Below are 23,899 nucleotides of genomic sequence, written 5' to 3'. Positions count from 1 at the left end.
ACTTACTGTATATCCACGATGGTTGTCTATCCACAGTTCTGCAATTAGCTTGCTGACATGGCTATGGCTCCAGTTGTCTGTTTGTAGGTGGCCCTTTTGTGGGTTGCTTGTGTCAGCTGGGGGTCGGATATGGTGGGCTGTTTGTACTCCTCTGCATACATGTTCAGTCACAGTCCTTCCATGTTGGCCTATACCTATGGGACATATATACAGAACGTGGGGGGAGGGCCCAGGACCAAGCCTTGTGGGATGCCACTCATATCTGCTTTGTAGTCTGACATGGATGCAGCATGTCTGACCATGTCAGTTCTGTCCTCGGTCTGGTTTGCAACCCCTCTACTGCCATAGGGGTATATATTTAAGCTGGTGAACATATCCATACTGAACTCGTAGGGTGTTATCTAGAAGCATATGCACGGTCCAGCTACGCTGTGTGGACCACATTGCCCTCATCAATGACCTTAATGACTGCTTCAAATGGGTCAAACATGTTTAGGGGCAGGATCTGCAGTTACGACAGCCACACTGTGTAGGGTCCAGTATCAGTAGGTCCACGATAGCTTTATGTCTGCGGTACATACTGATCCTTTCCATAGCTGTGCAAACCAAGCTTGTCAGGATCCTGGGGTGGTAGTTTGCAGTATCCATTCAGGCAACACCTTTGTTGTGAAGGACCACTGTTGTTGTACACTGCTCTTTGGGTACATATCCTGTGGTAAGGCTGACATTGGGCAGTAGTGTGATTTGGCATTCCATTATTCTTGGAGTCCATGTTGGCCTCAGCCCAGGACACCATCACATACCTTTGCTGCTGTGTGTTTTGCTTTGCAGATGATGGCTGTTACCTCAGCATCTGCAATGTCAGGGGACCAGCAGTCTGCTGGGATAGATATTTTGCATTCTGGGGGGGGGGGTTTGCACTGCACCTGTCAGGTCGTATGTTGGCAATATGTGTGTGTGTTTGGTATGTTGTTTGTAATATCTGTGTGATTCGGAGCATATCTGTGGATTCCCAACATGGTTCCTACCATCAGTTAAGTAAGCCTTGTGATTCTCCTTAGTGTCCTGTACAATTTGTATCTTCATAGGTTCATGGGTTCATACTAGGCTATCCACCCTAGGGCATTAGTAAGCCAAGCCAGAGTGTGTGTGTCTTTTGCCACCTCTTGCTATGTGACTATTATGGCCATTTATGATTTTCTTTACTGTGCCTCTGTCTGGTCATGACACAGTGAAGACCCCCAGTATACATGTACAGTCATCCATCCACTTGGCAATATTCCTGTTGAGGGGTGTCAGTGAGGGGCTCTGCCTAACATGGATTGGGATCCTGTTTCTGGGTGTGGGGAGCCTCTGGGTTATGTATCTGTCCCTCCAGCACATCCTATTTCATTATGTGTTGAGGCTGACATCTGTCACTGTCACAGCTCCAATGGCTTTGATTTCCTGTGGTGGAGCATGTCCATTACTCCTGTGCTGGACATGGCCTTGTACAACAGACATACAATGCCTCTGTGTAGGCAGTCTGTGACTGCATTCAGCTGGGGTGTCTACAGCCAGGCAGCATATGACATATATTTGACACCCTTTATCCTCTTGGTGAGGTACCTTTGAGGTATTCCGAACCGCTGCATGTGTCACGTACGGTACATCCCATATGAGTCATTGTACTAGATTATGGGTGTGATAAGGGAACAGTACAGAGGCACAGTGACCTCTGTTGATGTAGATGTGAATCCTTTCATGATACGGTGTCCAATATCGACAATCTTCCTAGCCACATTGGATTGGGTGTGTCACATGACAGATTACTGTCGACTTGTGTCCCTAGGTCCCTGATTACTCCTTGCATACATAATGGTTTACCACCTATGTGGTAATTTGTGAGTACCTTGTCTGGCATTTGGTGGGACATTCATACTGTCCAGTGTCTTCGGGATGTCTGGGTGGAGTTCTTGTGTGTGAGAGTGTGGTCTGTCGCATGCTACAGACTGTACAGCAGTTTTGACTACACTTAGGTGCACATGGGTGGTCTCCGCTGCTTTGTGCATTGTCAGTTACCAGGCTGTATGGGTGTCTGTGCTGCGTATGGATACTCCCCCTCCTTTGATGTTTTGGTCCAGGTGTTGGGGCCATAACGCATGATATGTGGTATAACCTGGTAGTGCTGGTGTGCTATCACTAGGCTTGCAGCAGGCTTCTGTCACTGCACAGACATCGATGTTCTCCATACTGGGAAGTGTCTCAGGGGCATGCATATTGCAGTTTACACATCTGGCATTTGTCAGCATTACCCTTATGTTTCTTACCACTTATGTTTACTAGGGTGGTGGGTAGTCTTTTTGGCCTTGCCTACATACGGCTCTATAGAGGTGGCAAAGGCCTTATCCAGTATCCAGACGCACAGGGGTAACAGGTGCAAGCCATCCCTGGAACAGCAGCATGGCTTGTCATGCATGACATCTCAAGCAGACAGACATTAGACCCTCTTGGACTGACAGCTGTAACTGTGCCACCTGTTAAAGATGATCATTCTGTGTTTGTACTGTGGCATCATTCTTGGTGAGGGTTGGATGCTGCACACGGCCAGTGTCATACCGGCCTGGGGTACATACTCAGAGAGCTCATCCATGTCTCTTTTCATGTAGTCCAGGGAGGTACATCTCAGGTCATTCACACCAGCATGGACATTGAGTGCATCATATTTCTGCTTGCTTTGGGGTGACCTGCGTACTTGTGTTATGTGGCATATTGTGAGAGCCTACAGGCAGCTTACTGTACCCTTTCCCTTGTTCAGTCTGGTGAGTGGGACAGCAGTGTGTCTGCCTATACAGACACCTATTACAACTGTATTAGGCATGTTGTTTCTCCTTCTGGCCTGTGACTGTTTGGCACACCAGCTTTGTGTACTATGTGTTGCATATGCTATGTTTGGAGGTTGTGGTTGCTTGGGATCTGCTTTGGAGGCTTCTGTTGGTGTGGTGTGTTTGTAATTAGGGCCTCTGGGAATGTTTTTCTGTGTTTATGTGTTTGGTTTACAGTTGTGGTAGGTCTATGTGGGACTGGGTTTGTGGTGTATGTGGTTACCTTCTCCTCCTGACCAGTTTTGACAGTACTGAGTTGGGGGAGCTCAGCCTCCGGTTTGGATACATGGTTGCATCTATCACATATATTTGTATTTATTGGGGGGAGTTGTGGTTGTCTGTGTACTTGGGACAGGTGTCACATTGCCTCTGGATTCACAGATTCTACTTGTTGTGGCTGGCCTTAGTGGATTGTATGTGTGGGCATATGTTATTGCCATACTACTGATCAGTGATTACTTCCCTTTTTATGTTTGCTGTATCATGTGGTAGCTTCCTCATTCTCTTGCATGGTTTGGTAATGGCTGGAGTCCAGCATACCAGATGCCTGCGTGTATGGCTTTGTGTCTTGTTGTTATTTGTGATTGCATACTCCAAGCATTCCTGGCTGTGTTCATGGAATGCCTGTATAACATGTTCTGCGGTGTGTCCCATATTCTGCACTTGCACAGGGCCTTTTGTGGATTCCACATCGGTTTGGAGGGGTGCAACCTATGCTTTACACATGTTTTTCACTGTGGTATTCTGGCCAGGGACTGAGGTTGGGCTGTGTATATCCAGTGTGATTACTCTATGGTCTGGTCTTACCAGTGAGGGATACACTTCTCATCTTGCCATCCAGTACACATTTTGCTGATTATCACATCCAGTATGCTTACCTCTCTTGTGGGAGTGGTACATTGTTCCTGGGCATTTTGGTTTATGGATTCTGGGAACTTTTCTCCAACTGTGTTGGTGCTAGTATAATGCTCCTGGTGTACGTCTGGGTATTTTCAGTCAAGCATTATAATGTGGTTTGGGGGGGCTTGATATATTCATGTATTCCAACAAAGGCCAGGTGCAGTTCCTGGTATTAGGACAGTAGTCTGCAGCAGGCTATATACTGGGAGGCAGTTTTAGCCATTGGTATTTGACCATGGCTATTCAATGCTGCTTCTTGTTGTGGTACCAACATGGGGGTGTGCTTATCCTTGATATTTATTGCTAGTCACCCTCCTTTTGTAGCTTGTTCCATGTTTTGCAGCTGTACAGCACAGTATGAGGTGTGACCTGGTAGTGTTAGGGTGCTAATGTGAGCCTTGACCCAGTTTTCTATTATGGGACTGATATCTACATTCTCCATACTGTGTGCGTTTACACTGCATACATCTTGCTGTTTAGACTTCTGGCATTGGGTAGCATTACATCTAGGTTCCTATTCCTTGTGGTAGCTATGAAGGTGGGTTTGTGTTTTGAGACTTACCTATTCAGGGCATGCTGTGGGTACTGCCAGCCTTTGCCAGTATCCATGGGGCCTGGACTGATAGGTGCACGCCACCCCTAGCAGGTGGTGCATCATGTCATGCTCCGCATGTCTTCCCAGGCTGGAACACATTGGCTCCCCTTTGACTACCTGCATTACTTCAGCCAGTTATTGCTACTTATCATCCCATCGTCATTTTGTGGCTTCATGCTTGGTGAGGGTGGATGTTAGTCAGGGTCCTCAGGTGTGCATATAGTACATGGTGTTACATTACTTAACACATGGCATTCATGCCTCAGGTGGTGCTGCAGGGCTGCCTCTGTCGGATGCGCATATTACACTCCCTGTACATGTTTGTGAGCAGGTCATGTCATTTTAGGCATCCCTGTTATTATTTGAGTGAGTCAGAGGGGGTATCAATCCCAGGGTTCCTACTGAGCCAGTGTATGTGCTATGCGTTGCCTCTTTGCCAAGGCCAGGGCATACTGGGAACGCCTCCTTCTGCCTACTGGGGCAGGCTCAGGTTGTTCCTCCTCCGAGTCATGCTCTGCCTGTGATGGCCTTGGCAATGGTGGGGGTCTGTTTGGCCCAGCCCTATGCTGGTCCTGCTGCAGCTGTTTTCGCAAGATCATATTATGTAGCATAGCACATACCATGACAATTTGGGTACATGTAGTTGGTGTGTACTGCAAGGCTCCACCAAATGTGTCCAGACACCGGAACCGTGACTTGAGCAGCCCAAACACACGTCTATTACATTACGTGTTTGTGCATGTGCCTCATTATGGCGTTCCTGTTCAGGTGTGTGTGCGTTTCTGATGGGTGTCATCAGCCACGGCTCCAGTGCATAACCTGCATCCCCCACAAGGTGTCCGTGTGGGATGTCCCCATTGGCAAATGTCTGGTACAGCTGCGTCAAATGCCAGATGTGGGAATCATGGTAACTCCCAGGGCAGCCAGCACACACATTCATTATTATGCCCTGGGCATCACACACGACCTGGCAGTTGATGGAGGGGAAGCCCTTGCAGTTAATGTAGGCCCTACCCCGCTCACCGGCTGGTGCTTTGATGCGTATGTGCGTGCAGTCTATTGCACCCACTACCTCAGGGTATTCCGCTATTTGCTGGAAGAGACGCATATTGCTGGCCAATACCTCACGGGCATTGGGGAAATATACATGATCACCGACATGTGCTGACATGGCATCCAGGAACTGGTGCAGTACCCTGGAGGCTGATGCCTGTGATATCCCCATCATATCACCAGTTGGTCTCTGGAAGGTACCTGTTGCTAATATTCTTAGGCCAACCCATACCTTGGTTTCCACTGGGATGGGTTTCCCTCTGTTGGTTCTGTGTGTGAGGCGTGGCCTGCACAGCTCAACTATTTGCTGCAGGATCTCTCTGTCCACTCTATAGCGCTCTACTATCTCCAGCTCATGTAAGCCGTGGTAGGTGACCCTGGGCCTATACACTCTTCTCCGTCTCCTCACTGTGGGTTGTCTGGCACCATCTGCATTGTCACCACCCTCAGCAAGTCGCCTATGTCTCATTATGACAGCTATGGCAGCCCCTAACATTTCTGCTCTGAGTGAAGCTTTTTCAGTTTTCACTTCTATTAGCTTACTCCTGTCTTGCAGTGTCTCTTGAGAGAAACATCCTGCACTGCTGTTTGCAGAGTTTTAAGTGCTGGGCTGGGCTACTATTCTGCCTGTGTAATTGCCTGCTTCTAATTGTTTTCACCTGCTAGCTTCAGCAGTATTCCCTGCTAGCTTCCTACTAATTCTGTTGCTTCCTTTTTCCTTTCTGTTTTCTCGGGGGGAGCAGCGTGCATAACAGCAGAAACGCGCTCACAGTGGCTTACACGCGCGCACACATGCTTACACGGTTTACAATCGTCTTACTCGGGTTAACACGCGCGCACACCAGCGCAAACAGTGTTACAGGTCTGCCAACAGGCTCCTACATGCTCAGTCTGCCTTACACGTGCGCACACTGCCCTACTTGCGCTTCATGGCGCGCACACATGCGCATGCACGCCCAGCAAGAAACTTTAGTGTAAGTAACAGTGTACACCTTCCATTTCTTGACTTTCCCAGACTTATCTTGTGGCACTCCTCTTTCCCTGATCTGTGTCTGTCATCTGTCATGTTACACTGACCTCCAATGAACTGCATTTCTTTCTGCCATTCCCCCCTGTGATGTCGCCTATCTCCTACTCTATTCCTCCCCCTTATCTATCTCTTACACTACTCAGACTGTGCTCATTTGCTATGTGACTGTGAGATTCAGTATCCTAAGCCTCATTTACATGAGATTGCCTACTAATGCTTAGTTACATGTCTTACACTCAGCTTCCCCCTTAGCAACCACTACACGGTGGCCATGTTGTTTTTGGGCTGCTGGTCCCTGCATTGTCATACCATGTATTGCATAAAACCCACATTTGTGGGTTTATAACCTTCATTTTTATGTTTTATACAGCGCAGCCTGTTTGCGCGGGGTTGCTCAGGGTTTAAACATCGCCGAAAAAAAAAATTATATTTTTATTATTTTTGCATCGGGTTACCTTGCCAACGGCCACATATTTGGCCATTGGCATGCTGCCTGACACATATGCACCCTTTATTTGGAGCTGACATGGCTCCGTTGTGAATTTTGCAGAAACGTACTCAGTTGTCAACTGAGTACATTTCTGCAGCTAAAACGTCTCTTACACGGGCTGGTTTCTGCTTCGTGGATCGCTAATATACCTCATTTGCATACCTTTCGGCTCAAGTGAGGTATTTAGCATGTCCAGACCCAGTCCGTGTAAGAGACGTTTTAGCTGGTCTCTTACACGGAGTTTAGGGCTGTTCCTGGATTGCGAGGCTTGCATGGAGTGTTACACGTCTCTTACCCACCGTGCAAGCCTTCGTGAATCCTGCCCAGATTTTATATGCTGATCTTATAAAATTAGAAAGTTGGGGTTTGAATGCATGTTCTGAATGATATGAAGTATTTAACTCACGTTTGTCATCATTTATTTACGACAATCAGCAATGATTTTCCAGAAAGACAAAAATTTTACAAGGAAGAAAACAAAAATAGGAGTAAAAAATCATAGCATATAGCAAAATTCTATACAGTTTAGATGTATTGTCTCAGGACACTGGCAAATATCATGATCGGTCCTTGTTCATCAATTTTGCTAATGCCTTAGGAAAGGATGCTTGGAGTTTACTTGTACAGCAGATAACAGCTTTATACTTATTTTCTTACTAATGTAAGAAACCCTCAAAATTGAATTTGTGTGCAGAAACCTAAGGCTGAAAGGAAAACTGAAATGTATGTAAATGACAAGACAAAGTACTATGGGAACTTTTTCAGAGCAGCAATAGAATAAGTTAGCTAAAGATATGAAAAATGTTTAGAATTTCATGCAGTGTATCAATGATTATTACAGAATACTTAGGTTAATGTTTGTTGCTGTTAATGCCTTCTCTCCACCATGTTAAAAGCACTTGTTAGGACTCTTGTGGTCATTACCAGCTTAACTTTGTTATTATCAGTTAGGTTAATTCTTTTCTGTTTTTTTGGGGGGAGAAATGGAGCCTGATGATTTGGGGTAATGAGGTTCTGATTATACTTTTCTGGTTTGTGTAGTACAACAATCTGTACACTAACCATATCTGATTCATATTTGTGTTTTTTTCTTCAGTTAGTAAAAGCATACTCACTCTTTTTCTTTCATTAAATATTGGTTTCTGTTAGTTTGTTTTAGTTAAATATTGGTTTCTGTTAGTTTGTTGTGATTATATTTTGTTTAAATTTACTAATTTGTGTTTGACCTATAAAGGATCCACACTGATATTATTATTATATTAATTTAACACTTTCAAAAATTGTTATATTAAGAAAATTAGATCTAATTTCAGTACATATTATCTTGATGTAATGCTTTCAAAAATTGTTATATTAATAGACTTGTGTTTTAAGAGCCAGACTCCCATAGCAATGCATAGCCAGTCAGCAAAATTAATTGCAAATTAATACCTTTCTTTAGTCAGGCAAGGGGTGGAAAAAAAGGAAGCATACATATATTTGTATTTGCCTCCACATATAGTGGTAATACATAGCCTCATACTGAGGCAATCTGTTAAAGTAGCTTCTGTTGAGAGGTTGCTAATATCAGAAATAGACATATGTTCATTTGTGATAAATACAGATAAACCCACAAAAACTGTTTGTGTTTGAATCGGGTCCCAATTAAATTGACGAATGCTTCAATGTTCGAATGTCATATGGCTGACACCATATGATCGAACTTTGAAAAGTTTGAAGGTGAAACGCAACGGCTCTGTACGAGCAGAATGGGAAATTTCCCTTTTCTGCACTGAAATGCAGTCTCGGAGTTGGTATATTTATGGATGGGGGTGTGGGGAGTGCAGGGGGGCTTGTCCCCTTCTCAGAGCGTTAAGGTAAGGGTTTTTTTTCTACTTTTTTATTATATATTCGAGGTTCAAGTTTTGCTCATATGTTGTCGAACATTTGAGGTTCAAAATTTTGAAGCTTCAAATATATAAGATAGACCCGTTTGAATCAAGTGCCAAACCTTTGGCCATGAACTGTGACAAAGATATACAGTAGCATACAGTTACTTTATTTAGAGAAGAGACTTTGGTTTCTGTTTGCCACTAGGTTTCTCACATGACTATTTATTTAGCATTGGCCAATCATGACAGTCAGTGCTTTAATAGTCATTTGAACCATATGTGGTAAATGGGATGGAGGTCACATTTTTTTAAGGACTACCTGCTACACCTGAAATTAATCTGCTTAAATTTAGGTTAATAGTAAAATTTGTATTTTGTTATCCCAGATGTCTGACATGATAAGAGGGCTCAAATAGTGGCAGACTGAACTAACTTCATATCTGCTTTGCAATTTCTTTACATGTTGTAAGTGACATTGATAGTGGAAAATGCATTTACATGATCCACTGTACAAATAAATGTTTCCTCATGTTTATGCAGACAAAACTGTTGCAATCAGCTGGAATAATTCACTATGAGTCATTGTTTTGAATGAAGACACTGAGTTCAGGATTAGATTCAGGATTTACCTTTTAAGCTAGTATCAAAACAAAGACCATGGTAAGGAATCTGAAACATGTCTGTTTGTGTGCTACAAGGCTGTAGTACAAAGAGCTTCTTAGCAGAATCTCTGAAATGACAGATTCAAAGACTCATTACTTGCAAAGAAGAAAGACTTCATTAGCAGCTAATCTGCATGTTTCTGAATCACACTGATCATAGCAAATGGTAACAGCCACTTTCCTGCTGTTTTTGCCAAAATCGCTGCTGAGGTCTGATAGATCATGTTACCAAGGTCACCCTTAAATCTTCCCTCCACACATATATAAAAACACTGACACCAACAAACAGACACACTCAAACACAGACATAAATTTTACCTATCTCACAATTTAACAGAACTTCCATGACTTTGATTGCTATTTATTCCAGCCTTCACAGATTATAAAACATTACAGTCAATGCCAGATATGAAAATGTAGTTCTTCTTTATCCATCCATCCATCCATCCATCCATCCATCCATCCATCCATCCATCCAATCGCCCCTTTTTTCAAGCATGAAATATGTGTAGAAAAGTATATGAAACTCTAATGTCTGCCATTACTGACAGATTAAAATGTCTGCAGCATAAAGTTATCATGTCAAAACTTCCAGAAAAGATTGGAGGATGACATCAGATGACACCAGGAGTCAGTTTTTTATTGTTCATTAAATGCAGCAAGATGTAGGTACTTATAGGAGGAAGTTTTGCTGTTTAATTCTTGGCTGTGGTGCCTTCTATATGGAGTATGCTTGTCCTCCATGCATTTTTGTGTGTTTTCTGTAGGTGTTCCAGTTTCCTTCTACATTACAAAAACATGGATTATTTGGAATGGACACTCCAAAGTGGCTCTAGGTCTGAGTATGTAGACATGTGAACGGATGAAAGAACAACAACAAAAGCAGTCTAGCCACCTCTTTCTGCAAATCTTACCTCTAGATGACTATAATTGTTAAAATGGCACCCTGATACCATGTTCAAAAATGAGAAGAAAGTTGTGGATGGAGGGATTCACAACTTGTGAATAATGACAGATATTTTGATTCTCATATCCATCCATCCACAACTCTTTCAACATTTTTGCACATGGGGTCAGGGTGCACCTTCAACAGTGACCAGCATCTAGAGCCAAGGTTCACACCCCTGGGTTGTTAGCCCTGCTGTGGTTGTTCTATCATACTAATGACATGCATGCACACTCAGAACTATATTCAGTTTACAGTGTCCATTCTACCTATTGCATGTCTTTGTAATGTAGAAGGAAACAGAAGCACCCATAAAAGACCCACATGAACACAAGGAGGATGTGCAGACTCCACTGAGAAGGAACAGCAGCAAAAACTCAAATGAAACAACCTGTTGCTATGAGGCAACAATGCCATCCGCAGTGCACTTTGCCATCCTTCATGTTTTACTGTATATATGTCATGTTGGGTCTCAGGAAAAACATTCAACCTCCTAGTGCAAGAAAGGTAGAGAAAGCTAAAAAGAATGGGTAAAAAGGTTGAAAGGTAAAGACAGATTTTATATGATGATCTTATAAAATTAGAAAGTTGGGGTTTGAATGCATGTTCTGAATGATATGAAGTATTTAACTCACGTTTGTCATCATTTATTTACGACAATCAGCAATGATTTTCCAGAAAGACAAAAATTTTACAAGGAAGAAAACAAAAATAGGAGTAAAAAATCATAGCATATTGCAAAATTCTATACAGTTTAGATGTATTGTCTCAGGACACTGGCAAATATCATGATCGGTCCTTGTTCATCAATTTTGCTAATGCCTTAGGAAAGGATGCTTGGAGTTTACTTGCGCAGCAGATAATAACAACTTTATACTTATTTTCTTACTAATGTATGAAACCCTCAAAATTGAATTTGTGTGCAGAAACCTAAAGCTGAAAGGAAAACTGAAATTTATGTAAATGACAAGACAAAGTACTATGGGAACTTTTTCAGAGCAGCAATAGAATAAGTTAGCTAAAGATATGAAGACAGTTTAGAATTTCATGCAGTTTATCAATGATTATTACAGAATACTTTGGTTAATGTTTGTTACTGTTAATGCCTTCTCTCCATCATGTTAAAAGCACTTGTTAGGACTATTGTGGTCATTACCAGTTTTTCTTGTTATTATTAGTGAGGTTAATCCTTTTCTTTGGGAGAAATGAAATATGATGGTTTGGGTTAATGAGGTTGTGATTATATTTTTCTGGTTTGTGTAGTACAACAACCTCTACACTAACCATATCTGATTCATATTTGTGTTTTTTTTTTCAGTTGGTAAAAGCAGACTGACTCTTTTTCTTTCATTAAATATTGGTTTCTGTTAGTTTGTTTTCATTAAATATTGGTTTCTGGTAGTTTGTTGTGATTATTTTTTGTTTAAATGTACTAATTTGTGTTGGATCTATAAAAGATCCACACTGGTATTGTTATTATTATATTAATGTAACACTTTCAAAAATTGTTATATTAAGAAAATTAGATCTAATTTCAGTACATATTATCTTGATGTAATGCTTTCAAAAATTGTTATATTAATAGACTTGTGTTTTAAGAGCCAGCCTCCCATAGCAATGCATAGCCAGTCAGCAAAATTAATTGCAAATTAATACCTTTCTTTAGTCAGGCAAGGGGTGGAAAAAAAGGATGCATACATATATTTGTATTTGCCTCCACATATAGTGGTAATACATAGCCTCATACTGAGGCAATCTGTTAAAGTAGCTTCTGTTGAGAGGTTGCTAATATCAGAAATAGACATATGTTCATTTGTGATGAATACAGATAAACCCACAAAAACTGTTTGTTTGAATCAGGTCCCAATTAAATTGACGAATGCTTCAATGTTCGAATGTCATATGGCTGACACCATATGATCGAACTTTGAAAAGTTCGAAGGTGAAACGCAACGGCTCTGTACAAACAGAATGGGAAATTTCCCTTTTCTGCACTGAACTACAGTCTCGGAGTTGGTCTATTTATGGATGGGGGTGTGGAGAGTGCAGGGGGGCTTGTCCCCTGCTCAGAGCGTTAAGGTAAGGTTTTTTTTTTTCAACTTTTTTATTATATATTCGAGGTTCAAGTTTCGCTCATATGTTGTCGAACATTTGAGGTTCAAAATTTTGAAGCTTCGAATATATAAGATAGACTCGTTTGAATCAAGTGCCATACATTTGGCCATGAACTGTGACAAAGATATACAGTAGCATACAGTTACTTTATTTAGAGAATAGACTTTGGTTTCTGTTTGCCACTAGGTTTCTCACATGACTATTTATTTAGCATTGGCCAATCATGACAGTCAGTGCTTTAATAGTCATTTGAACCATATGTGGTAAATGGGATGGAGGTCACATTTTTTTAAGGACTACCTGCTACACCTGAAATTAATCTGCTTAAATTTAGGTTAATAGTAAAATTTGTATTTTGTTATCCCAGATGTCTGACATGATAAGAGGGCTCAAAGAATGGCAGACTGAACTAACTTCATATCTGCTTTGCAATTTCTTTACATGTTGTAAGTGAAAATGATAGTGGAAAATGCATTTACATGATCTACTGTACAAACAAACTTTTTCCTCATGTTTCTGCAGACAAAACTGCTACAATCAGCTGGAATAATTCACTGTGAGTCATTGTTTTGAATGAAGACATTGAGTTCAGGATTAGATTCAGGATTTACCTTTTAAGCTAGTATCAAAACAAAGACCATGGTAAGGAATCTGAAACATGTCTGTCTGTGTGCTACAAGGCTGAAGTACAAAGAGCTTCTTAGCAGAATCTCGGAAACGACAGATTCAAAGACTCATTACTTGCAAAGAAGAAAAACTTCATTAGCAGCTAATCTGCATGTTTCTGAATCACACTGATCATAGCAAATGGTAACAGCCACTTTCCTGCTGTTTTTGCCAAAATCGCTGCTGAGGTCTGATAGATCATGTTACCAAGGTCACCCTTAAATCTTCCCTCCACACATATATAAAAACACTGACACCAACAAACAGACACACTCAAACACAGACATAAATTTTACCTATCTCACAATTTAACAGAACTTCCATGACTTTGATTGCTATTTATTCCAGCCTTCACAGATTATAAAACATTACAGTCAATGCCAGATATGAAAATGTAGTTCTTCTTTATCCATCCATCCATCCATCCATCCATCCATCCAATCGCCCCTTTTTTTCAAGCATGAAATATGTGTAGAAAAGTATATGAAACTCTAATGCCTGCCATTACTGACAGATTAAAATGTCTGCAGCATATAGTTATCATGTCAAAACTTCCAGAAAAGATTGGAGGATGACATCAGATGACACCAGGAGTCAGTTTTTTATTGTTCATTAAATGCAGCAAGATGTAGGTACTTATAGGAGGAGGTTTTGCTGTTTAATTCTTGGCTGTGGTGCCTTCTATATGGAGTATGCTTGTCCTCCATGCATTTTTGTGTGTTTTCTGTAGGTGTTCCAGTTTCCTTCTACATTACAAAAACATGGATTATTTGGAATGGACACTCCAAAGTGGCTCTAGGTCTGAGTATGTAGACATGTGAACGGATGAAAGAACAACAACAAAAGCAGTCTAGCCACCTCTTGCTGCGAATCTTACCTCTAGATGACTATAACTGTTAAAATGGCACCCTGACACCATGTGCAAAAATGAGAAGAAAGTTGTGGATGGAGGGATTCACAACTTGTGAATAATGACAGACATTTTGATTCTCATATCCATCCATCCACAACTCTTTCAACATTTTTGCACATGGGGTCAGGGTGCACCTTCAACAATGACCAACATCTAGAGCCAAGGTTCACACTCCTGGGTGGCTACCCTGCTGTGGTTGTTCTATCATACTAATGACATGCATGCACACTCAGAACTATATTCAGTTTACAGTGTCCATTCTATCTATTGCATGTCTTTGTAATGTAGAAGGAAACAGAAGCACCCATAAAAGACCCACATGAATACAAAGAGGATGTGCAGACTCCACTGAGAAGGAACAGCAGCAAAAACTCAAATGAAACAACCTGTTGCTATGAGGCAACAATGCCATCCGCAGTGCACTTTTCCATCCTTCATGTTTTACTGTATATATGTCATGTTGGGTCTCAGGAAAAACATTCAACCTCCTAGTGCAAGAAAGGTAGAGAAAGCTAAAAAGAATGGGTACAAAGGTTGAAAGGTAAAGACAGATTTTATATGCTGATCTTATAAAATTAGAAAGTTGGGGTTTGAATGCATGTTCTGAATGATGTGAAGTATTTAACTCACGTTTGTCATCATTTATTTACGACAATCAGCAATGATTTTCCAGAAAGACAAACATTTTACAAGGAAGAAAACAAAAACAGGAGTAAAAAAATCATAGCATATTGCAAAATTCTATACAGTTTAGATGTCTTGTCTCAGGACACTGGCAAATATCATGATCGGTCCTTGTTCATCAATAGTGCTAATGCCTTAGGAAAGGATGCTTGGAGTTTACTTGCGCAGCAGATAATAACAACTTTATACTTATTTTCTTACTAATGTAAGAAACCCTCAAAATTGAATTTGTGTGCAGAAACCTAAAGCTGAAAGGAAAACTGAAATGTATGTAAATGACAAGACAAAGTACTATGGGAACTTTTTCAGAGCAGCAATAGATTAAGTTAGCTAAAGATATGAAGAAAGTTTAGAATTTCATGCAGTATATCAATGATTATTACAGAATACTTAGGTTAATGTTTGTTGCTGTTAATGCCTTCTCTCCATCATGTTAAAAGCACTTGTTAGGACTCTTGTGGTCGTTACCAGCTTAACTTTGTTGTTATGAGTGAGGTTAATTTTTTTCTCTTTGGGAGAAATGGAGCATGATGATTTGGGGGTAATGAGGCTGTGATTATACTTTTCTGGTTTGTGAGTACAACAGTCTGTACATTAACCATATCTGATTCATTTTTGTGTTTTTTTTTTCAGTTAGTTAAAGCAGACTGATTCTTTTTCTTTCTTTAAATATTGGTTTCTGTTAGTTTGTTGTGATTATTTTTTGTTTAAAAGTATTAATTTGTGCGTGACCTACAAAAGATCCACACTGATATTGTTATTATTATATTAATGTAACACTTTCAAAAATTGTTATATTAAGAAAATTAGATCTAGTTTCAGTACATATTATCTTGATGTAATGCTTTCAAAAATTGTTATATTAATAGACTTGTGTTTTAAGAGCCAGCCTCCCATAGTAATGCATAGGCAGTCAGCAAAATTAATTGCAAATTAATACCTTTCTTTAGTCAGGCAAGGTGTGGAAAAAAAGGATGCATACATATATTTGTATTTGCCTCCACATATAGTGGTAATACATAGCCTCATACTGAGGCAATCTGTTAAAGCAGCTTCTGTTGAGAGGTTGCTAATATCAGAAATAGACATATGTTCATTTGTGATGAATACAGATAAACCCACAGAAACTGTTTGTGTTTGAATCGGGTCCCAATTAAATTGACGAATGCTTCAATGTTCGAATGTCATATGGCTGACACCATATGATCGAACTTTGAAAAGTTCGAAGGTGAAACGCAACGGCTCTGTACGAGCAGAATGGGAAATTTCCCTTTTCTGCACTGAAGTGCAGTCTCAGAGTTGGTATATTTATGGATGGGGGTGTGGGGAGTGCAGGGGGGCTTGTCCCCTGCTCAGAGCGTTAAGGTAAGGTTTTTTTTTTTCTACTTTTTTATTATATATTCGAGGTTCAAGTTTAGCTCATATGTTGTCGAACATTTGAGGTTCAAAATTTTGAAGCTTCGAATATATAAGATAGACCCGTTTGAATCAAGTGCCAAACCTTTGGCCATGAACTGTGACAAAGATATACAGTAGCATACAGTTACTTTATTTAGAGAATAGACTTTGGTTTCTGTTTGCCACTAGGTTTCTCACATGACTATTTATTTAGCAGTGGCCAATCATGACAGTCAGTGCTTTAATAGTCATTTGAACCATATGTGGTAAATGGGATGGAGGTCACATTTTTTTAAGGACTACCTGCTACACCTGAAATTAATCTGCTTAAATTTAGGTTAATAGTAAAATTTGTATTTTGTTATCCCAGATGTCTGACATGATAAGAGGGCTCAAAGAGTGGCAGACTGAACTAACTTCATATCTGCTTTGCAATTTCTTTACATGTTGTAAGTGAAAATGATAGTGGAAAATGCATTTACATGATCTACTGTACAAACAAACTTTTTCCTCATGTTTCTGCAGACAGAACTGCTACAATCAGCTGGAATAATTCACCGTGAGTCATTGTTTTGAATGAAGACATTGAGTTCAGGATTAGATTCAGGATTTACCTTTTAAGCTAGTATCAAAACAAAGACCATGGTAAGGAATCTGAAACATGTCTGTTTGTGTGCTACAAGGCTGAAGTACAAAGAGCTTCTTAGCAGAATCTTGGAAACGACAGATTCAAAGACTCATTATTTGCAAAGAAGAAAAACTTCATTAGCAGCTAATCTGCATGTTTCTGAATCACACTGATCATAGCAAATGGTAACAGCCACTTTCCTGCTGTTTTTGCCAAAATCGCTGCTGAGGTCTGATAGATCATGTTACCAAGGTCACCCTTAAATCTTCCCTCCACACATATATAAAAACATTGACACCAACAACCAGACACACTCAAACACAGACATAAATTTTACCTATCTCACAATTTAACAGAACTTCTATGACTTTGATTGCTATTTATTCCAGCCTTCACAGATTATAAAACATTACAGTCAATGCCAGATATGAAAATTTAGTTCTTCTTTATCCATCCATCCATCCATCCATCCATCCATCCATCCAATCGCCCCTTTTTTTCAAGCATGAAATATGTGTAGAAAAGTATATGAAACTCTAATGCCTGCCATTACTGACAGATTAAAATGTCTGCAGCGTGTAGTTATCATGTCAAAACTTCCAGAAAAGATTGGAGGATGACATTAGATGACACCAGGAGTCAGTTTTTTATTGTTCATTAAATGCAGCAAGATGTAGGTACTTATAGGAGGAAGTTTTGCTGTTTAATTCTTGGCTGTGGTGCCTTCTATATGGAGTATGCTTGTCCTCCATGTATTTTTGTGTGTTTTCTGTAGGTGTTCCAGTTTCCTTCTACATTACAAAAACATGGATTATTTGGAATGGACACTCCAAAGTGGCTCTAGATCTGAGTATGTAGACATGTGAATGGATGAAAGAACAACAACAAAAGCAGTCTACCCACCTCTTGCTGCGAATCTTACCTCTAGATGACTATAACTGTTAAAATGGCACCCTGACACCATGTGCAAAAATGAGAAGAAAGTTGTGGATGGAGGGATTCACAACTTGTGAATAATGACAGACATTTTGATTCTCATATCCATCCATCCACAACTCTTTCAACATTTTTGCACATGGGGTCAGGGTGCACCTTCAACAGTGACAATCATCTAGGGCCAAGGTTCACACCCCTGGGTTGTTAGCCCTGCTGTGGTTGTTCTATCATACTAATGACATGCATGCACACTCAGAACTATATTCAGTTTACAGTGTCCATTCTATCTATTGCATGTCTTTGTAATGTAGAAGGAAACAGAAGCACCCATAAAAGACCACATGAACACAAGGAGGATGTGCAGACTCCACTGAGAAGGAACAGCAGCAAAAACTGAAATGAAACAACCTGTTGCTATGAGGCAACAATGCCATCCGCAGTGCACTTTGCCATCCTTCATGTTTTACTGTGTATGTCATGTTGGGTCTCAGGAAAAACATTCAACCTCCTAGTGCAAGAAAGGTAGAGAAAGCTAAAAAGAATGGGTACAAAGGTTGAAAGGTAAAGACAGATTTATATGCTGATCTTATAAAATTAGAAAGTTGGTGATTGAATGCATGTTCTGAATGATATGAAGTATTTAACTCACATGTTTGTCATCATTTATTTACCTCAATCAGCAATGATTTTCCAGAAAGCCAAACATTTTACAAGGAAGAAAACAAAAATACGAGTAAAAAATCATAGCATATTGCAAAATTCTGTACAGTTTAGATGTATTGTCTCAGGACACTGGCAAATATCATGATCAGTCCTTGTCCATCAATAGTGCTATTGCCTTAGGAAAGGATGCTTGGAGTTTACTTGCACAGCAGATAATAACAACTTTATACTTATTTTCTTACTAATGTAAGAAACCCTTAAAATTGAATTTGTGTGCAGAAACCTAAAGCTGAAAGGAAAACTGAAATTTATGTAAATGATAAGACAAAGTACTATGGGAACTTGTTCAGAGCAGCAATAGAATAAGTTAGCTAAAGCTATGAAGAAAGTTTAGAGTTTCATGCAGTTTGCCAATGATTATTACAGAATGTTTATCTTAATGTTTGTTGCTATTGATGCCGTCTCTCCATCATGTTACAAGCACTTGTTAGGACTCCTGTGGTCATTACCAACCTTGTTATTATCAGGGATGTGGAAGGAAGGAAGGAAGGAAGGAAGGAAGGAAGGAAGGAAGGAAGGAAGGAAGGAAGGAAGGAAGGAAGGAAGGAAGGAAGGAAGGAAGGAAGGAAGGAAGGAAGGAAGGAAGGAAGGAAGGAAGGAAGGAAGGAAGGAAGGAAGGAAGGAAGGAAGGAAGGAAGGAGTTTTTGTTAGTGTGCTTTGATTATTGTTTGTTTAAATGTATTAATTTGTGTTTGATTTACAAAAGATCCACACTGACTTCATTGTTATTATAATGCTATAACACTTTCAAAGATCGTTATATTAAGAGAATTAGATCTGATTTCAGTACGTCTTATCCTGATGTAATGCTTTCAAAAATTGTTATAGTGATAGATTTATTGTTATAGTAATAGATTTGTGTTTTAAGAGCCAGCCTTTCCTAGCAATGCATAGCCAGTCAGCAAAATGGATTGCCAATGAATACTTTTCTTTAGTCTGGCAAGGGGTGGAAAAAAAAGGATGCATACATATTTTTGTACTTACCTCCACATATAGTGGTAATACTTACCCCCGGATTTGCTAATCTTCCGTGCAGAGCTAGCTTAGTCCTGCATGGAAGCGACCATTTAGGAGCAAGATGGCAGCGCGCCATGCATAATAATGAAGCAGGCTACCTGAGCTCCTAATCCTACAATGAGCGTGTAAGAGTGCATGGGGTGTGTCTGAGAACAGTGTTCTCAGAATATACATGCCCCTGCAATGCAGAACAGCAGAAAGGGGTAAGAAATGAGCGAGACTGCTCATAGGTGTCTGCATATCCCCACCAACAGTCCCCCATGTGTACAACAGCAACAGTATATAAAAATAAAATGAAGAAACCCTTTTATTTATTTATTTTTAAATCAGATTAAAGCTAACCGTAGGTATATGGGTGTGCCCATCGCTTAGCTACGGTTAATGTAGTTTAAATGGCTGAAGAGGATAACAAGTAAGATATATGCAAATGAAGCAGCATAGCAATAGTGTAGTGGGCAAAGCTTTCACCTTAGGACCAGGCATTTCCGGTTCGAGTTCCACTACAGCTGATCCCACTTTCCATGGCAATGCATGTCATGAGTAATATTTATGTTGCATACCCACTTAATAACATATTTTTATGAACTGGAGTACTGCAGTAAATGCACATGTGAGATGTCAGTGTCATAATGAATAAGGCAGTAGTAGACAGGTTTAAGCACAAATAAGTAGTAATAAGCATATTTAAGCACTAGTAAGTGGGATTAAAGCTGTTTGCGAGGCTAAAAGTAATGCCCACACTGGTTAAGCAATTCTAAAGCTAACACCGTCACCGCCCTTGTTCTGCCCATCAACAAAATAAACAACCATGCAGGTCTCGAACCCAGGACCCAATACACCATAGTTAACTACCAAGCCATCACAGAAGTACAGAAAATTGAGGTAGCAGCAAACAAGTCCTCACCATAGTATAACCAAACTGAACCTGTGAAAGGAATCAGAATGCAGTCATATGTTCCATAATCCACTACATAACATGAATATGTGAACTGGAATACAGCAGTAAGCCCAGAAGTGAGGTGTAATTGTAATAGAGTGTTGAAGTCCCCAATAAAACACAAGGACCCCATAGAGTGCACGTACACATTATTCATGGATACTAGGCAGATATATAAGATGCAATGAATAAGAAATCAATGCCCAAAAGGAAATATAATCCAAAGTCTAATGTATGCAACACTAACCATTGCACAGGCCAGCTTAGCAGGTGTAAGCAATGTGTAGACCAGCTAACTCAGTGTGCCCAGTGGTATACCCCTTTAAACATTGCCAACCCTAGGTAAGCAGGTTTACCCATAGCTTAGCCTTTTCAAAACAGGCCAATCACAGAAAAGTGCAGGAAATTGGCCATACTTAAACCCAAGAGGTCAGAATACATCTCATAACTGGTTGTAGCTTCCCCTTGCAGGCACTATGGCAGTAAGGGGAGAAGGTGTGTGCTTCCGGCGCAGCGCTGGTGCATCCAGGAGTCCAAGGTCATGGCAGGACTCCTAGTTAAAGACCATGCTCAGCGACTGCTGCAGGGCCAGTACCAGGGCTCCCAATATAAGGCGGAGGCCTGGGACCGTCTCGCCCGTGACCTCACCAGTGCCACTGGCATACCCTGAACTGGTGAGCAGGTCAGGCACCACTATCCCGACCTGAAGCGGAGTAAGGGGGACCTCTTGGAGGAGTGGCTCCAAGAGGCTACAGCATCAGGGGATGTTCGAGATGTGTGTTATCACCCCAGTATGTGTGTAATAATTGCCAGCTGAGGTATATCATGGATAGGTATGACTAAATATTCCTATTATGTCCCCCACAGCTGCAATGGAGCGGGCCGCGAACCAGAAGGCCCGCATCAGTCACCTGGTGAGGTTGAGATGCGAGGCAGGTCAGTAATACTCATGCATTTACTGTCATAGGAAATAAAAATAAAAATAGTAGTAAATTAATTGGTAGTATAAAACTTGGACTGCTCAAGCCAAGTACTGCATACACTAGAGAATATGGCAGTAAGAGTCACATATTGTTTGTAAGTCATTAAAAGTGTAATAGCCTGAGAAAACAGGTCTAACTGCTGGACTGCATGTGTATATCCTGGTATCATATGGTAATGTAGATATGCAATCATGTAATAGTACTGTAGTATTAAGCACTGTTACCCACACTGTGCACCATAAACTGAATGTGTAGGAATGCCTGGCTCTGACAGGTGTAATCCCCAGAGGCCATTTAGTAGAACTGAGACACATAGACAGTAAACAGGGAAAATGCAGACAACAAAAAACAAATAGCACATGCAACTGTGATGTCAGCTGTTGTTTTTTTTTAGCACACAGCCAAGGTTCAAATCATGCCAGTGGTAGTAGTCTGCATACAGAATCATACCCCGCAACTGCACAGATATGTCCAGAATGTCTAGTAAAGTGGCCCATATCTGTTGCCTACCAACCTGTTCCCCTGGAAAATCAGTGGGATGATCCCAGAGGTATAGGGAGCAAACAGGAAATACAACTGATTGACACACAGCTAAGAGAACAAAGCTGGCACACTAGTAACTCCCCAATACCTTATGTGACTAAGAAGTCACGTATGCCCCATTTACACCCCAATTTGTCAAGCTGTGTTCAGAGCGTGTACAGTACCAGAATGAAATGTATGTGCATAATAGTAATGTGGACTCTGGTACTGCATGTGGGAACATGCAGGTAGTGCTAATAAACACTCCTCACACAGGTCTGGCACATACCAACACTGTGCCCAGAAATAGAAGAATGATATGCAGTTGCTCTGAATAATAAGGTATTATACATCACTGTCACCCACACTGTCCAACAACATATAACTGTCTAGGAAATCTGTATATGAGTGTTGTAATACAAGGTCAGAATGCAAAAGCACAGGGGATTAATAAGACAGAAAGCAGATAGGAGATATACAGCAATAGCTATATAGCAGACACAAATGTGATGGACAGGGTTTAAGCTGTAGCAGACACAGCCATGGTCTGAATCCTGGCAGTGGAATTAGACTGCATACAGATGCATACCCCACAACTGTACAGATGATGCCAGAATATCCAGTATATGTGCCCATATCTACTGCCTGTCCCCTGGTAAGTCTGTGGGATGATCCCAGATGTTTAGCCAGCAAACAGGGAATACCTGTGGGTGTCAAACATCATAAGGACACACCTGTCACTGTAGCAACCCCTGAAACTATTAGGAGAGTAATATTTCAGGTATGTCCTATCTACACTCCCATGTTGTCAAGCTGTGACCACAGTGTGTACAGTTACAGGTGAGCTGTATGTGCATGATACTAATGTGTAATCTGGAATTTTGTGTGGTAACAGTCAGGCAGTGCTAACAAATATTGCTCCCACAGATACGTTGGATAGGAACACTGTGCTGTGAAATTACAAGCTGTACTGGTACTTTTCACTCTGGTATTGTAGGGAATTGTGATTGTTGCAGTTTCTCTGAATAATAAAGTATCACTGGTCACTGTCACCCACACTGTGCTACATAATATAACTGTGTAGGAAAACATGTATATGTGTGTGTCAGGTCACTAAAGGTGGAAGATGGCAATATTCTAGATATGTCCAGGCACACCAGCATGTGGTCAACACATGGCCAGAGTCTGTACAGAAAGAGTCGGATAGCATAGTGCAAAACATCAACCCATAATCTGGGAGTATGTGTGCAAACAGTTAGTGTTAACAAACATTCCCTCCACAGGTATACCAGGTAAGAGGTGTATATTGTAGGTAAAACTGGTTCATTTGTAATGATGACGACAGCCATATCACTATCCAAACTAAGGCTATAGGGTAGTGTAGTAAGACTTGTAAGGTACAGATAACAGCACTGACTAGGAAAGTAATGTGGACTACAGGAATATACTGGTTGCTAATTGACTTCTTTCTCCCCCCCACCATATCTCCAACAATAATTAACATACCCGCCCCAACCGGTATGTAATGACACCTATGTTCTGATAATGTCTAGTTGTTTGATAAATATTTTAATGGTTCCCATGCATGTGCTATATTGAATGATTCCAACACTGGTGGCATGGTGCCATCAATGTACCTGCATGCTGTTCTTATTACCACTGTGGTCCCATATCTGCATGTGTTCTGTTTGCTATACAACTCGTCCGTATCTGGTGTCTGGGTTAATGGAAATATCTATACATGCTGTTATAACTAACCCTGGAATGTGTTGACTATTACTAACCCACAAATCTAAACACTATAGCATGCTTGGGAAGGCCGGTCCCAGCAGTCCCACCTGTCCCACCTCAGCTGGCCGTGGCACCGGGTGCCAGAATGTCTGGGGCCCAACCCAGGACCTCCCTGTCCATTGGTCCTGCACCACCTTCGAGTGGAACCACCTCAGGGGATGGGACCCCCCCCCCG

The 23,899-nt window shown here is 40.9% G+C and overlaps 1 protein-coding gene, 2 non-coding genes and 1 pseudogene across 4 annotated transcripts in view; 3 read left to right on the top strand and 1 right to left on the bottom strand.

The window, feature by feature from the left end:
• The window catches only part of PLCD1 (phospholipase C delta 1), a 1,599,641-nt gene that overhangs the window by 715,148 nt on the left and 860,594 nt on the right, over nucleotides 1-23,899 (bottom strand). The gene's annotated exons all lie outside the window — the stretch shown is intronic.
• Nucleotides 7,873-8,004, top strand: LOC122799022. The gene has a single exon (XR_006364403.1). It is a non-coding gene; the product is annotated as a U8 small nucleolar RNA (small nucleolar RNA).
• On the top strand, nucleotides 11,583-11,705 carry LOC122799019 (annotated as a pseudogene).
• On the top strand, nucleotides 15,274-15,398 carry LOC122799027. Its single transcript, XR_006364405.1, has one exon. It is a non-coding gene; the product is annotated as a U8 small nucleolar RNA (small nucleolar RNA).

This window comes from Protopterus annectens, chromosome 3.part1, assembly GCF_019279795.1.
Source record: "Protopterus annectens isolate FY-2018-M chromosome 3.part1, PAN1.0, whole genome shotgun sequence".
In the NCBI taxonomy this organism is placed as follows: Eukaryota; Metazoa; Chordata; order Ceratodontiformes; family Protopteridae; genus Protopterus; species Protopterus annectens.
Note: the sequence above shows the minus strand (reverse complement) of the source record. Positions and strands in the feature narration are given on the sequence as shown.